Genomic DNA, 16,074 nt, shown 5'->3' on the forward strand with positions numbered 1-16,074 from the left:
TTTGAGCATTGGATTAAACCCACGCTCACTTGGGTCACTCCATGAATTGTATCACAAGTGATTGGTGAGACGATAACATCTTATATTCTTGAAACCGAGATGTGTGAGTTGTATCTTGCAAATCGGTTGCACATTGATAATATGTAATCGCACTAGTAACTTGGTGTTATAAAACATATTGTTGTGTGTGATTCAGTGAGTGAGTGCAAGCAAGCATTGTATCAAATTTTATCCGTTCCTTTTATCCAAAGTAGGATAAAAGCGATATCTTTGGGCCCCTCGATGATTTAGTGATGACAAACGTAAATGCTCGGCCAGGCTAGGACTAATTTGATTTGTTCAATTAGTCAGTCGTCATAAATTGGAATTCGAGATATAGTACAAAGAGAATGATTTGAAATCATATCTCATATGATATCTAGAATGGAGGAATATATGATCCCTTATATAAAAGACACGCGTATCTGATAGGATTAGAGTTGAAAGCGGGTTTGGAAAGCTACGATTATAGATCAGGATCTGAAGTCATACGCATAATAGTTATTAGACTTATCCAAGTGGGAGACTGTTGGATTAGTGTCTAAGTCCATAACTATTTTGGTATGTACTCGACCCGATGGTGCATGGTCCTTTTGGGTTGCCTTCACCAAAGCAACTTGATAGGATGAATTATGGAGAGAAAGGATTAAATATGATTTATTACTATATTATGGGAATAATATATTAAAGGAGAAATCATATTGTTTAATTAATATTAGTCAATAATTAATTGGTAATTAGTTTTGTGACTAAAAGAGATTAATTAAACTTAAGGGACTGGAATTGTAATTATAAGATAATTGCAATTTGGGCCATGGATTGCCTTATATTATAAGGTGGACGAATTCTATGGGGGAAGCCCATATGAAATCGTCCAAGGCCTTAAGGAAAAGGCTCCATGGGTTGCTTAGGGCTTAAGCATCCAAATTAGGGTTTCCTTGTTAGATAACCCTAATTGCCTCACTATATATAGATCCCTTAAGGACCAAAAACGTGGCTAAGCTTCTTGCTAGGGTTTTCACACGGTTTTTTGGCAGCCTCCATCCTCTCTCCTCTTCATCCTCTTGCTTATGGTGTTTGTGAACCATTAGAGGAGTGACACTTGTGACTCTAAGCCTTCCAAAGTCAATATAAGGAGATTTGGGATTGTCATTGCTACATAACAATCAAGTTAACATTATAAACCTATTCTCATGTTAATATGATTATTTGAATGCTAGAATTAGGGTTTATAGTCTTGGATAACTTGCATGTACAATAGAGAAACCTAGATCCAAGCATTAGGGTTTGTATGAGCACATAGGATGTTCTTAGGACCAATACCCATCATCATGTTACACATTTTTATCTATTATATGAAGATGTCATCTAATATATATATATATATATATATATATATATATATATATATATATATACATATATATATATATATATATATATATATATATATATATACTAGAATCTATCAACTTTGATAATTAATTAAATCTTTATCTTCTAAAATTTACCTTTAACACACACACACACACATACACACACACACACACACATATATATATATATATATATGAAGATGTCATCTAATATATATATATATATATATATATATATATATATATATATATATATATTAGAATGTATCAACTTTGATAATTAATTAAATCTTTATCTTCTAAAATTTACCTTTAACACACACACACACACACACACATATATATATATATATATATATATATATATATATATATATATATATATATATATATATATTTGCACACGAATATAGAAACGTATGGTGATTCTTATCATTATTTTTTTTAATAAACACATAGATATCAACCATTTGATCTAGTCCTAGCAACTTTCATTGGAATTGACCGACCGTCTTTGACCTAAATTTGGCAGTTGTTACAAAATTGGTTTTCCCAATCTAATATTGAATTGTAAAAAAAAAAAAGATATAGACAAAAACCATGAAAGAAAATGGGATAAAGTGAAGTCAATGAGAAATGTAACCATATATTATTCACACTCGACTCAAACTACATAAGATTTATTTTAAGATGGACTGACATTTATTTTTTTCTAAGCATATTCTTATTTACATGTTTTTGGATCAGGGATGGTAATACGACAAACTTTTGCAATTCTTTTAGCTTCAGGATACTTAAAGTATCGTCGATATTTGGGATTCTTTACAAAATCACAGAGACATGATTCTTGCTGGTGAAGTTAATGGCAACATTATGAATCTGGTGAGGGTGCCGATGATCCTCGATCCAAATAATCAAGACATGGTTTTAGTTCCATAACATCACAATCTACTGCCATAGCCACATGAAATTTCACAAAAAGAATCGCCAGAACTAACGTTAACGCAACCCTATAAGCATAAGACAACTTCATTTTTAGTATGTTATAGAGAGAAAAATATATGACCAAAGATAAAAGAATATTATCCTGGTATGGTATCGAACAATATTTTCTATGCCATCTATTTATAATAAGTTTATAAAAACTTAACCTTTGACTTTCAGATCAGTGGTACAAGCAGATCAACATATAAAGATTGTCATAATGTAGTAAAGAACAAAAGATATTAAACCATTGGAAATCAATATACAACAACTCATTAAATGTTACATTTGTTGGATTAGGTGTCTAAGCTAATAAATAAATTAGCATGATCTTGAATTATTATCAAAGCCCTTTTGGGTTGCCCTCAAACCTACTAATTGACTGGAATGTTTATTGGAGAGAGAGATTAATTTATTAATTTACTATATGATAATAAATTAATTAGAAGTCATAATAAATGATTTATTAATATATGATGAGAATAATATATTAATTTGAAATCTTATTGGCTATTAAATTTTTTAGAAATTAATTACAATTAATTTTGGGATTAATTAGATTAATTAAAAGTGGAAAGACTAAAGGTGACAATGTTCGATAGTTGAACGTCAACCTGAATCCTAGATAATGAACTTCGACCTCCTGTTGCTTCTTGAATTTGCAACAACAAATTCAACTTATGATTCAGGATTTTATAATATTTCCCTAACATGAGCATGTGATCGGGAATGTTATCCTCTTCTGGATCGAACTGAATCTCGGCAAAATAGACCATCACATCATCATCATCGTGGTCTTCTTCATGAACTAACTTTTTTCCTTCGGTGGATTGAGAAGAGAAAAGTGAGGTAATAGGTTGATGCATGATGTTTGAAAAAGTGGGTGAAGTGAATGCTGGTAAGGAAGTAGAAGTATTGATAAGGGTAGTTTCAGTAGTAGAAGACAAAATAAGGTATGTTGGACTAGAAGTTGTTTCACCAGAAGATCTACGTGGAGCTTCTCTTTGCTTCATCCATTCACCCATATTGACATTTGTGACCATATTAGATATGTTCATAGGGATACCTGAAGTTCAAACTTCCTATAAAGAAGACCCGGTCATCGAAACTTCAGGTGGTATGACCACAATCTTCTCAGGGATCGTAATAATTGGAGATTTACCCAAATTGGTGGTTGTATCTTTATGAGATACGTGTACGGGGCCACCAAGACGTTCAGTCTCCTTGAAAGTCAACTTAACCAGAGAGTCTCTTTTTGGTTTCTCGAAGCCCATGCCAATGTCTTGACGATTCGGAGACCTGCCACTTCCACTTTCGAAATCTGTTTCCACGACAACTTCATCCAGTGGATCAACAAGTTGCATCTTCTTCTTAGTCTTCTTAACCACCTCATGAGGTTTACCTTTTCGTTGAGGCTGATGAAACTAGATACGGAACATCACAAATACGCACACCCCTCCTGTTAATTTGGGGTTTGCAAATTTTCCTTATCATCGAAACATAACCATCTTTCGGTGAAGACGTTGGTTCATCAGAATCGTCTTCAATGATGGGTGGTTTAGGAGAGTGTCGAGGACGATGAGCAGGCTTCTTAGTACATTTCAGAATACATGTCTTCGAAGGCACGACCTCCTTTTGAACTTATTTTTCAACAGATTCTTGAACAGGTTTCGTTACATCCTTGTCGATTTGCATAGGAACGAACTTAAGTTGCTCTAGTTTCTTTGGTTTCTTCGAAGATTTCAAATCCGTCGATGTGCCTTCAACACCTTTAGGCAACAAAACCCCTGCCTGACCTCTGGATTGATGGTGGTCAAGTAATGAACAAGAATTGGATTAGTAGGATCCATTTTTCATAACATGGCATTAGGAATTTGAGCCACATTATGAAACAAAGTAGGATCCTCAGTAACAATCTTAGGGTCCTGATAGATTGAGAAGTCTGCCTTTGCATACCAAAGTACCATCTTACTTGTAAACATACCTCAAAATCAAGCTCCAATACCTTGCACATGATACTCTATTCGGGACATTCATATGATTAATGTTATTAATGAATTCTTCACACAGTTGAGTTGCATAGTCAACATTCAGATCATTATACAGACCTTTAATCATAGTGTATGCTTCCTATTTTGCTTTGTTAAGCCCTAAACTTCTACCAGTTAGACTTCAAAGGAAAATCCCAAACAAGAAATTCAAACACGGGGCAAATCATTTTTGCGAAAATGAGTAAGGACTATAAGTGGTGGTTGATGACCCTATTCATTCATCATAGACACAACCTGTTCAACTGTAACTTCATAAAACCGACCTGTAACTGGAAGCTTCTTAATTTGTGCAAACTGTTTCTTAGTAAGCATATACTTCTTTTCATTTGTCAATTGAAACGTCACCACTTTGGTTATCTTGTTGAACACAAGAGTTGAACCAACCAAGGATAACCAAGTCATGGGTACTGAGAATGAAGAACTCATAACCATTGAGAGAACAGAGTGATTGAGAGCAATAATCAACATCTGTAATTCTTCTGGGTACTTCAAAACATCACGTTGAACACGAAAGTTTGAGCTATGAATCTTCATTAAAGGTTGTGAAGTTGCGTGTTCTATGGTTGTGTTTGATGGATCAACATTACCAGTTGGTGTCGCCGTTGTTAGGAATTTGGAGAATTCTGTGGAGAGATGAGTATAAGGAAAGAAGATTTGGGGGAAAACTAGACCAGATTGCGTAAACTCATTAATTTAGTCCAGCACAATCCTTTTATACTCAACATAAAATTTGAATTTAAATCGTTCAAAATTTAAATTCTGCCACATGTTGTCTTGGATAGTGTGCTAGTTTCCGGAAAAGTCGCCATGTCTAAAAAGTAATGATCATTTGTTCCTAGAAAATCATGAAAGAATTAAACCGTCACATCCACCGAATGTTTCGGTTGCCCCTAGAAGATAAGAACTGCCACTTGACCTTCTTTATGACATTTGAAACCTTCGTCATCAAGAAGATAAGAACTATCACTTTACTTTCGTCTTAGGTACTTCTTTCCACTGTTTTACTGCTGGAGTTGATTCTATTGATGATGTACTACCATTTTGTGACTCATTCAAGTAGCTTTTGTAAGCATCCGTCATTTGATTTTTAGAATACATTCCCGATTGGTATGGTTTCCCTTTGCCTTAGAGCCAATGATTTATTTTCTTCACATCGGTTTTCCCTTTGACAAACAAGGCTTTGACTTTCTGCTTCAATTCAAGATTTGGAAAGTGAGGTTGTGTTGGCTTAAACATTTCACTTTTCTTCGGTTCACTTTTCATTCCTTTTACTTCCAACTTATCAAGATTTCTATTTAGAAAAGATTGTTTTGGAAAAGATGGATTTGGAGAATTGTGAAAATGTTTTTTTTATAATGTTTGCTATAACCAACCAATGTTTGAGTAAAAGTATTTTGTTTTTTTGGAAATCATCTTTGACCTCGAAATTGATGAAAATTTCTTTGTTCATTACGTTGAACAACATTTTTTTATAAAATGGTTTTTTGAAAACCTTTCGTTAGGAACAAAATTCCTTAGTCGTTGGTTTTGAACAAAATATTCATTTCTTTGTTTTTTAAAAACCGGTGTTTGAACTGGTTTTTGAACTTTAGATTGATTCTTTGAAAAATCATTTTGCTTTTGAATGGGTTTCTTTTGATCACAAGTCTGATTTTGAGAAAACGTCTTAACTTGTTCAGATGGTTTTTGCTTAAAAACTTTTTGCTTTTGAAAAGCTGTGACATTTTTCCGATAGACTTTGTTTCGAGCCTTGGACATCAAAACACCTTACTATTTAACAACCTTTTGAACATTCTCATTGAAAATTTGTGCTTTTGTTCTTTGAGTTTTCGAAATCAATTCATTTGTTTCTTTTGTTTGATTATCAACCGTTGATTTATCTAGTTTAATTTCCCAAACCCATTTAGGGTTTTGCCTTTCAAAAGTCATGGAGTTCTTGTTTACGGTATTTTCGACGGTGCTTTGGTTTGAGAAAAAACCCTTATTTTGTTGCTTTTTTGTTGTATTCCTCAACAAGTTTTTTGATATCATGATTAACTTTGTCACCATTTCCAGAGGTAACATACACTTGATTAGGAAACACAACTTTATCAATGCTTTTGAAATTTAGATAGACAACAGAATTAGATTCAAGATAACGAGGACCTTTTTCTTTCATCACTTTTTTGAACTATTTTGTTTCTTCATAAACTTGTTCGACAACAACTCGGGGGACAATTGTGTCAATTAGAACATCATCTTCATCACTATCAGTCTGACTATCTTCAACAATCACATGGTCATAGTCATGAGCATCTGATGTAGAGGGTTGGTCAGTGTTAACCTTCTCCATTGAATCATAAAAAATTTCTTTTCCCTTGGACATCGAAGTGACACTAATGAAAGACAATTGAGAATAGTCAATTGTCTCCTCTTCCTCAATCTCACTGATATCGTCAGATTATCTTCGATATCAGCAAAATTTTGTTAAGATTTCAAAGTCGAAGTCTCAGTCATGTTTAAAATTTTGATTTGTTTAGTCTTAGTGAAAGTCTCATTCACAATATGGACTAATTCAATAGCATTCAAACATTCATCTATTCAAACTAACCCATAAGCCTACAAATCATTGGGGACTTTATCGAATCAAAGATTTTCTTCTCATAATCATAGGAAGTTATATCGATTTTCTGTCTTTCGTACACTAGAAAAGGTAATAACTTCCTATGTTGTTCTTTGCTTATGTAAGCCGAATGATGAAGATCAATTAGTTTAGCATAAAATCTTTTTGCACTATTACAATAGATATTTCTTTGTTTCATTAACAAAATATTGCCCGATCTAACAACATTCCTATCTATAGTAATGTTTCGGTTTTAGCTCTAGACTATCCATATGACATCTCTTAAATTCCAAACAGTTATGTGATTCTAGCAACAAAGATTTTGTCATTTCAACTTCACTACTAACAGAAATAAGCACGTCATTAACATAAAATAGTGTATCATCAAAATCAGATACAACATCATGCGAAGAACTTGAAGGAATATCAAAAGATTAAATAAGAGAATGTACCTTCGATGTCACAGGTGATTTGTATGCTCCAGTCGACACGAAGCATTTTCTAGTGATCTTCTCCTAATCAGAACTTCCATATTCGAAATGAGCATACATTGCTCCTTGAGCGGGGTTTCACAATTCCTCATCATCGGAACCAGAAGACCAAATCTGGTAAGTTCTTTCCCCATCAGCATCTCCCTTCGCAATGAGTGACAATCCCTTCATCCTTGCTCTTACTTCCTCTTACCTCTCAACATAATATGCCTCATCTTTCACTCTTTATTTCTTCTCCTATCTCTCTTCCTTAGCATACAACCAACTGCCATATGGTTCGCACCATTGCAGTAATTGAAGTCAAAGCCAGAATATCCTTTTATTTTCTTTTCGACCTTCTCAGCAACAATCTTGCTCTCCTTCTTCGCTACATTCGACTGTTCTCTCGTTCGTTTCCCAGATGAAAAATTTCCCTTGAATTTGTTGGTTTTCTTGTACTTAGGGTTAAAAGGCTTCTTGAAGAGCTTCTTCACTTTGTTGTTGGAATAATACACCAGATCCTCATCCTCTGAATTCACAAGAAAACATTCTTTATCAGAATCAACCTTCTCAACTACTTTGTTCTCAAACTCTTTTCCAAACACCTTCGACATTAAAGCAATAGGGCCACCCAGAGTTATATTCCCCGCTTCGGCTATCTCATTGATTCCGATCTCATGGACTTTGAGAACATTATAAAGATCTCCAAATGAATAGCCATCAATGCTTTGTTGTGTCTTGATCATTAAACTGATGTTTCTCCATTACTTTCTAAGTTGAACTCATGCGGTTCCGACGTGCCCAGAGGCCAGAGGCGAATCCGTTCATAGTCCGTAGGACCAACACCATTCGAAGGTGGGCGGCCCACCCCGCCTAGAACAGTTATGTTTGACTGGGCTTACACACATTCGCTCACTTACGATGTCCCCCCTCAGCTCACCCTAGCCCCCGGTCTTTTGCTCTTCTAACGTAAGCTCCAAGGCTTCACACCAAGTCTTCACTGACATAATATGCAAGTGTGAAACAATTGACTCCATAACTATTATATTTGAAGATCAACTGATTGAGATGATTGTAGTAGTTTTTAATTGTTTCACCTTCCTTCTTCATGAATTCTCCAAGTTCTAACAAGCACTGCTTCACTGAGGTCTTCTTTTTTTTTTTTCTTATTCCCTTGATACTTCTCCTTCAAGGTATCCTAGATCTCTTTCGCCGTCTTGCAACCTCGGACGCAATTTTAAACGATTGGTGGAAGAGTACCACGAAGCTCTAATATGTTTTAGCCTTCCTGGACGATAATTACCACTTGTAACACAGCGCCATAGATCCTCTTCTATGCCATTGAGGTAATCAGCCATGCGATCTGCCCATTGCTCATAGAACCCTGGGATAAGTATTGGAATCTTATTTGAAGATCCAAGAAGATGAGAATAACTGGTCATCATGTTCATGTTGAAATTTGCCATTGTTGTATGAACAAAAATGATGAAATGATTCATAAAATGAAATCTAATAGAAGATTCTTTCAAAAAAAACGTATCAGAGTACACTCGATTTATCAAACTAAACACAAAATTGAAACAAATCAGTTGATTAGAACAAGTTTTCTTAATCAAAAGTGCATCAATCTTTTGAATTGGAAATAGCAATTCAAAACATTAGAAAGAACGAGAAAACCAGAAATTACTGATTTAATCCTACTCTGATACCAAATGTAGTGCGTATGAAATGGGTATTAAGAACGGAATCAAAGTACAAAATGAATTAAGAACAGTGATGTAAATAGACTCTGTTTGGCTCTTTTATTGCACCTAAGTGAATACCAGAGTACAGAAAGAGTAAAGTGTTATAGCTCACAACAGTTCACAAAGTTACTCTCGACATCCTATAAATTCCCTATTTATACGAACATACAGACGCGTACAAAAAAAACATAAGGACTAGACATGATAGCTTCGACCTCTAACAATGCCTTATGTAATACATACATTGAAAATAAAATATATTGACTTGGAAACTAACCAGTTCTAATTGTACTTCGACACCTCACTATAAACTTCGAAACCTACAAAAAGTTCTACATGAATGGGAACATATGCGCCTTCAAATCTATGCGACAAAAGGTTTCACTCTAGTTCATGAAAATGATTATGAAGAAACACTTTTGTTGATAGATTTTATGGATCTAATAATCATCAACATGGATATTGGTTGTGTTAATTGGATTCTCAAATTCACAATATGATTACGACATCCCTCTTCGTATTTTGAATTGTGTGGAATGACGAGGAATTGTTTAAACTTTCAGGAGATAAGTTTATCACATCTTGACAGAGGTTGATTACATATATTATCCAGATAATGTGCATAAGCTTAAGAAACCTAATTAGAGGCTTGACCTAGCATCGCGAAATAGGAATTTGTACTTCCATGAGAAAGTCAAAAGGTATTAATTTCTAGATGTCCCGTTGATTCCCGAGTACCTGTCAAAGCTAGTGGGTGCCTGGTATTGCATGTTAACAATACTATCGATAAGGAACAATTTATCTAGTGTACAAGTTTGTGACATCCCCAAAATCACGGCCAAAAAAGACGAGTTTAATTTATGCTTTTAAAATGATTTCAAAGTAATCCTTTCATTAAAAGAGTTGCGGAATTTGTTCCCAAAACAAAATATGATAAAAATAAGATTTACCAAAGCATTTCTTAAAGAAATCTATTTTTCATTATATTACAATACTTGGGATGTCATGTTCCAATAAACAAACCAAAAGCATAAGCATTTCAATACAGACCTAACAACAGTTATTTACAACAACAAGTCTATAATCCAAAAATAACTTGACAAGTCATCCAACTTACGCTCTGGCGCCACTACCTGTAATACAAAGAAAACTGAGTGGGTCAGGCTTGGGAGCCTGGTGAGCGTATAGGGTTTTCAACCCACAATAAATAATTATATTTAATTCCACCAACCAACAATAACCCAATTACCCATTCCCGTTATTCTCACTTTACGTCCCTAAGACAACTAACGTAAGGGGCCTAGTCTAAGAATATTTAATCGGGGCGACAACACATGCATTCGGGGGTTTCCCAACAATATATGTCAAATAAGGCAACCATGAGGGGATGGAGTAGAGCGAATGAACACCCAGGCTCATTAACATCTACAGGTGGCGAGCCTGCTAGCGTTCCACAAGACTATCTAGAAAAGTCTGTGGTCGTCATCTAAACTATGCTAGATGACTGAATCAAAAAGAACATCGAGGCCTCTCATCTATTTGTCACACACCAACTATCTACCCATGTTCTACCCAACATATTAGTAGATAAAAAAAATACACACTTTTATACATAGTTTAAAACCTATATAGCATTCTCATTCGATACATATTCCAAGCCACAGATCAGACGAATACACATAACATGTATTTCATAGAGAATAAATCATATTTATGAGATAGAAGAAAATGAATATACATTCACACATATAACAACAAAATATACACATAACACGTAAAAATACTTCATAATTATGCATTAGAAGAAGGTGACTACACACTCACATGATTAGAAGATGATCGGACAATACTACGGCTTGTACAATTAGTATTCTTCGATGAAACCGGGAGATCTTCACAAAAATTAGCTTCTCGCGGGCAGAGCTTCCGCTCAGGAATTACACATATCGGGATCTTCGGGGCTTCGGGACTTGCTTCGAGGCTCGGGATTAATACCGGGGCTTTGGGATATTTCTTGCACGCAAAACGGGGTAAAAACGAGTGAGAGAGAAGAGTTTGAGCAAAAGAAATCGGTTTCCTTCGCATGCTATTTATAGGGGCTGAACTCCGGGGTTACACTAGGCGTAATTTTGATGTACATTGGGCGTACTAAGCCCTACGTTGGGCGTATCCTTCGGATCAGACCGCTACGTGGTGAAGTCTTTATGGAGCAACGTGGACAAAGTTGGACCGAGCAAGGCAGCTGTACGCGGGGTGTACTCCTTGGTACGCTGGGCGTACCCTTCGGATAAGACCAGTTTCGTCACTGCTTCGGATATTATCAGAATTAGAATAAATATATTTTAATTACTTAAAAACTTCAAAAATTCATATCTTCCTCATACGAGTTCCGTTTTCGATGTTCTTTATATCCATGCGTAGGTGAGACTAAGCTCTACAACTTTCGTTTAGACTCCGTCGGCTGATTTTGAATTTATTTTTATTATTTATTTTTAGTAGGTCGGGATAGGAAAACTCCGTTATAAACTCATAACTTCTTCGTCTGACATCCGTTTTCATCTGTCTTTTTATCGTTGCACCACTATTGACGAGATTTCCGATTCTCGTTTAGATTGTTTCGGCTAAAAACCGATCGATCTCAAATCGATTATTCGAGCTGCATACTGCTAAGTCAAAACTTCGGAATATCATAAATTCCTCATACGAAGTTAGATTTGGACGATTTTTTATGTACGCTCTAGGTTTAACGAACTCTACAACATTCGTTTAGATCACTAAGGATCGCTCTCTTTCAAATTCACATTTTACGTCGTTCAGCGTCGTGCTGGTCTGGTCGTGAAACTCTGACATGTCATAACTTCTTCGTTATAACTCGGATTTTGGCATTCTTTATATCTCTGGAATCCTTGTTTCAACCACTACATCTTCATGCAAGGATATCGAACTTATCTCACACTTTACTTTTGACGCTTATTTTATTCTTATTTCATTAAATTATAATAATGAAGAACACAAACACGTAAATCACATAATTCACATAATACTCAAATATTTTATCATTAATACTTCAAAAAGTGTTACAAAGGTTAACCTAGACTATTACATCAACGATAATGTCTTGCCTGGAAATGCGGGCATTACAATTCTCTCCCCATTAGGATGATTTCGTCCCCGGAATCACACATCAACAAACAAGTGCGGATAGCGACTCAACATGTCACTCTCCGTTTCCCAGGTGAGATTTGACCCATTCGAATGTTTCCAATGGACAAGCACTAATTCGACCATCTTGCGTTGAAGCTTCTTAGTCTTGAGGTCAACAATTGCCTTTGGTTGTTCAATTAACCTCTTGTTTTCATCAATTCTCAATTCAGAAATTGGAATTATATCGGGAACTTCTCCTGTGAACTTCCTCAAATAACACACATGAAAAGTGTTATGAATACCATCCCGCTCTTCTAGTAGTTCTAGCTTGTAATCTTGGTTCCCAATCCTCTAAAGAACTTTAAAAGGTCCAATAAACCTTGGACTCAACTTTCCCTTTTTACCAAATCTTATAAGTCCCTTCCATGGTGAGACTTTATGCAAAACCGAATCTCCAACTTCAAAAGTCATCGGCGTTCGCTTCTTGTCAGCATAGCTCTTTTGACGATCCTGGGCTACTAACATTCTTTCTCTAATTATTTTCAACTTTTCAGCGGTTTGATGGACCATCTCGGGCCCCATAAACTGCTTTTCCCCAGCCTCAAGCTAACAAGACGGCATATGACATTTCAGTCCGTACAAATCTTGATAACGTGCCATCTTTATGCTCGAGTGGAAACTATTATTGTAGGAAAATTATACCAAAGGTAAATGTTCATACTAACTACCTAGGAACTCTAGGGTACATGCCCTCAGCATATCTTCAAGTATTTGTATCGTTCTTTCACTCTGACCATCAGTCTGCGGATGGTAAGCAGTACTTAAACACAACTTGGTACCCATTTCCTCTTGTAGACTTTTCCAAAACCTTGAGGTGAAACGGCTATCACGATCTGATACAATCGTTAACAGAACACCATGAAGCCTCACAATTTTCTTCATGTAAGAATTCACAAGTTTATCCATAGACCATTTCTCATTGGCTGCTATGAAGTGCGCACTCTTAGTGAATCGATCAACGACCACCCAAATCATGTCGTGACCACTATTCGTTCTGGACAGTTTAGTCACAAAGTCCATAGCAATGTCTTCCCACTTACCCATAGGTACAGGCAAAGACTCTAAACTCCCATATGGTTTCTGATGTTGTGTCTTAACTCTCGCACAAGTTACACACTCGGCCACATACTTTGCAACATCAAGCTTCATCGTCGGCTACCAGTAGTAGGGTTTCAGGTCCCTATACATTTTAGTGCTACTGGGATGAATCGAGGACATGGTCTTGTAATTCTCTTCCATCAGAAGATCTCTTATTCCTCCTGTCTTAGGTACCCAAATCAGATCTTGGAATACCTTCAGTCCATGACTGTTTATACCGAACACTAACGTTTTACCCAAACCTTCCTCCTTTCGGTTGTTCTTTTCTGAAGCTTCCTCTTGAGCTTTCTTTATACTCTCCACAATTTTCGAGACAACTTCTATTCTCAATGCTCTTAGCCTTTTTCTCTCATGATTGACTTTCCGACTGAGAGCATCAATGACAATATTTGCTTTACTGGGATCGTAAAGTATCTCATAGTCGTAGTCCTTGAGTAACTCCAGCCAGCGTCGTTGCCTCATATTCAATTCTTTCTAATTAAATAGATATTGGAGACTCTTATGATCGGTGAAAAGCATGCACTTCGTGCCATAGAGGTAATGCCTCCATATTTTTAGAGCGAAAACTACCGCTGCCAACTTTAAATCGTGAGTAGGCTAGTTCTTTTCATGCTCCTTCAGCTGTCGAGATGCATATACTATCACCTTTCCCCTTTGGGTCAAAACACAACCCAATCCAACACCAGATGCATCGCTATAAACAGCGAAGTCTTTAACTCCATCGGGTAGAGAAAGAATCGGTACCTCACATAGCTTCTTATTTAGCTTCTCGAATGCTTCCTTATTCTTCTCACTCCAAGCATAAGTAGCTCCTTTGTGGGTCAAAGTTGTTAATGGAGTAGCAATTGAAGAAAAGCCTTGGATAAACCTTCGGTAATATCCGACTAATCCTAAAAAGCTTCAAATCTTCCTGGGACTTTTCGGCTGTTCCCACTTCATTACAGCTTCGATCTTTGCTGGATCAACCATTATCCCTTCTTGGTTAACCACGTGACCCAAGAATTGGACTTCACGAATCCAAAAATCACATTTGGAGAATTTTGCATATAGCTTCTCCTTCTTCAAAACTTCTAACACTTCTTGCAAGTGTCTGCCATGCTCCTCTTGGCTTTTCGAGTAAATCAGAATGTCGTCTATGAACATTATCACAGATTTATCAAGAAATGGATTACAAACCCGATTCATTAAATCCATGAATGTTGTTGGAGCATTGGTTAGTCCAAACGACATAACCAAAAACTCGTAGTGTCCATATCGTGTTCTGAATGCAATCTTCTCGATATCCTGCTCTCTCACCTTTAGCTGATGATATCCTGACATTAGGTCGATCTTTGAAAAATAACTTGAGCCTTGCAGTTGATCGAACAGGTCATCAATCCTTGGCAATGGATACCTATTCTTTATCGTTCCCTTATTCAGCTCTCTGTAATCAATGCACATTCTCATGCTTCCGTCTTTCTTCTTCATGAATAACACTGGATCTCCCAAGGGTGATGAACTCAGTCTAATGAAACCTTTTTCCAATAACTCCTAAAGTTGCATCATCAACTGCTTCATCTCTGCTAGTGCTAATCGGTATGGTGCTTTTGCTATTGGCGTGGTTCTTAGTAACAAGTCTATTCTGAACTCCACTTGTCTATCAAGTGGTAATCCAGGAAGATCTTCGGGAAATACTTCCAGATAATCACAAAACAATGGAATACTCTACACCTCCTTCTTTTCCTTCTTAGCATGAATCACGAATGCTAGATACGATGTACATCCCTTGGCCAAACACTTTCTGTCTTTCATTAGGGAAATGATTCCAGAATTTACTCGGCGTTTGTCCCCGTACATCATAAATGACTCTTTCCCTGGTGGGTGTACTTTTACTATCTTCTTCTTGCATAAAATCTCAGCATCATTGGCGCTAAGCTAATCCATCCCCAACACGATGTCGAAACCATTAAGTTCAATAGACAATAATTCCTCGTGAAAGTTATTCCCATTCAAATCAACTAATATGTTTTTCATACGATGGCTAACAGGTACAAACTTGCCACTAGCAACTTCGACTAATAAAGCATTATCTAGTCTATCAACAGGCAAAGCTAGTTTTCTACCAAACTCATGCGAAATAAAGGAGTAGTTGGCTCCAGAATCAAACAAAATTTGAGCAGGTAATTCATTTACGAGAAAGGTACCTGAAGCGACACCAGCTTCATCTTTTGCAGCTTCAAGTGTCATCTGAAAGGCTCTCGCCTTCGGCTTTGGGAGAATGTTGGGTTTAGCTGCCTCTTTCTTTTTCAGACAGTCCTTCAAAATGTGTCCCTCCTCATTACATCCGAAGCACATCCTTTTATTGGACAGACACTCGTTGGCATAGTGCCCAGTTTTTCCACACTTGTAGCAAGTCACCTCCTTACTACATTTCCCAAAGTGCTTTTTTCTTGCACTTCTCGCACCATTTCGCTTCGCCTCCCTTTCCTCCAAACTTCTTCGAAGTAGACTTTGAAAATTTACTTT

Source organism: Lactuca sativa, chromosome 3 (assembly GCF_002870075.4).
Source record: "Lactuca sativa cultivar Salinas chromosome 3, Lsat_Salinas_v11, whole genome shotgun sequence".
Taxonomy (NCBI): domain Eukaryota; kingdom Viridiplantae; phylum Streptophyta; class Magnoliopsida; order Asterales; family Asteraceae; genus Lactuca; species Lactuca sativa.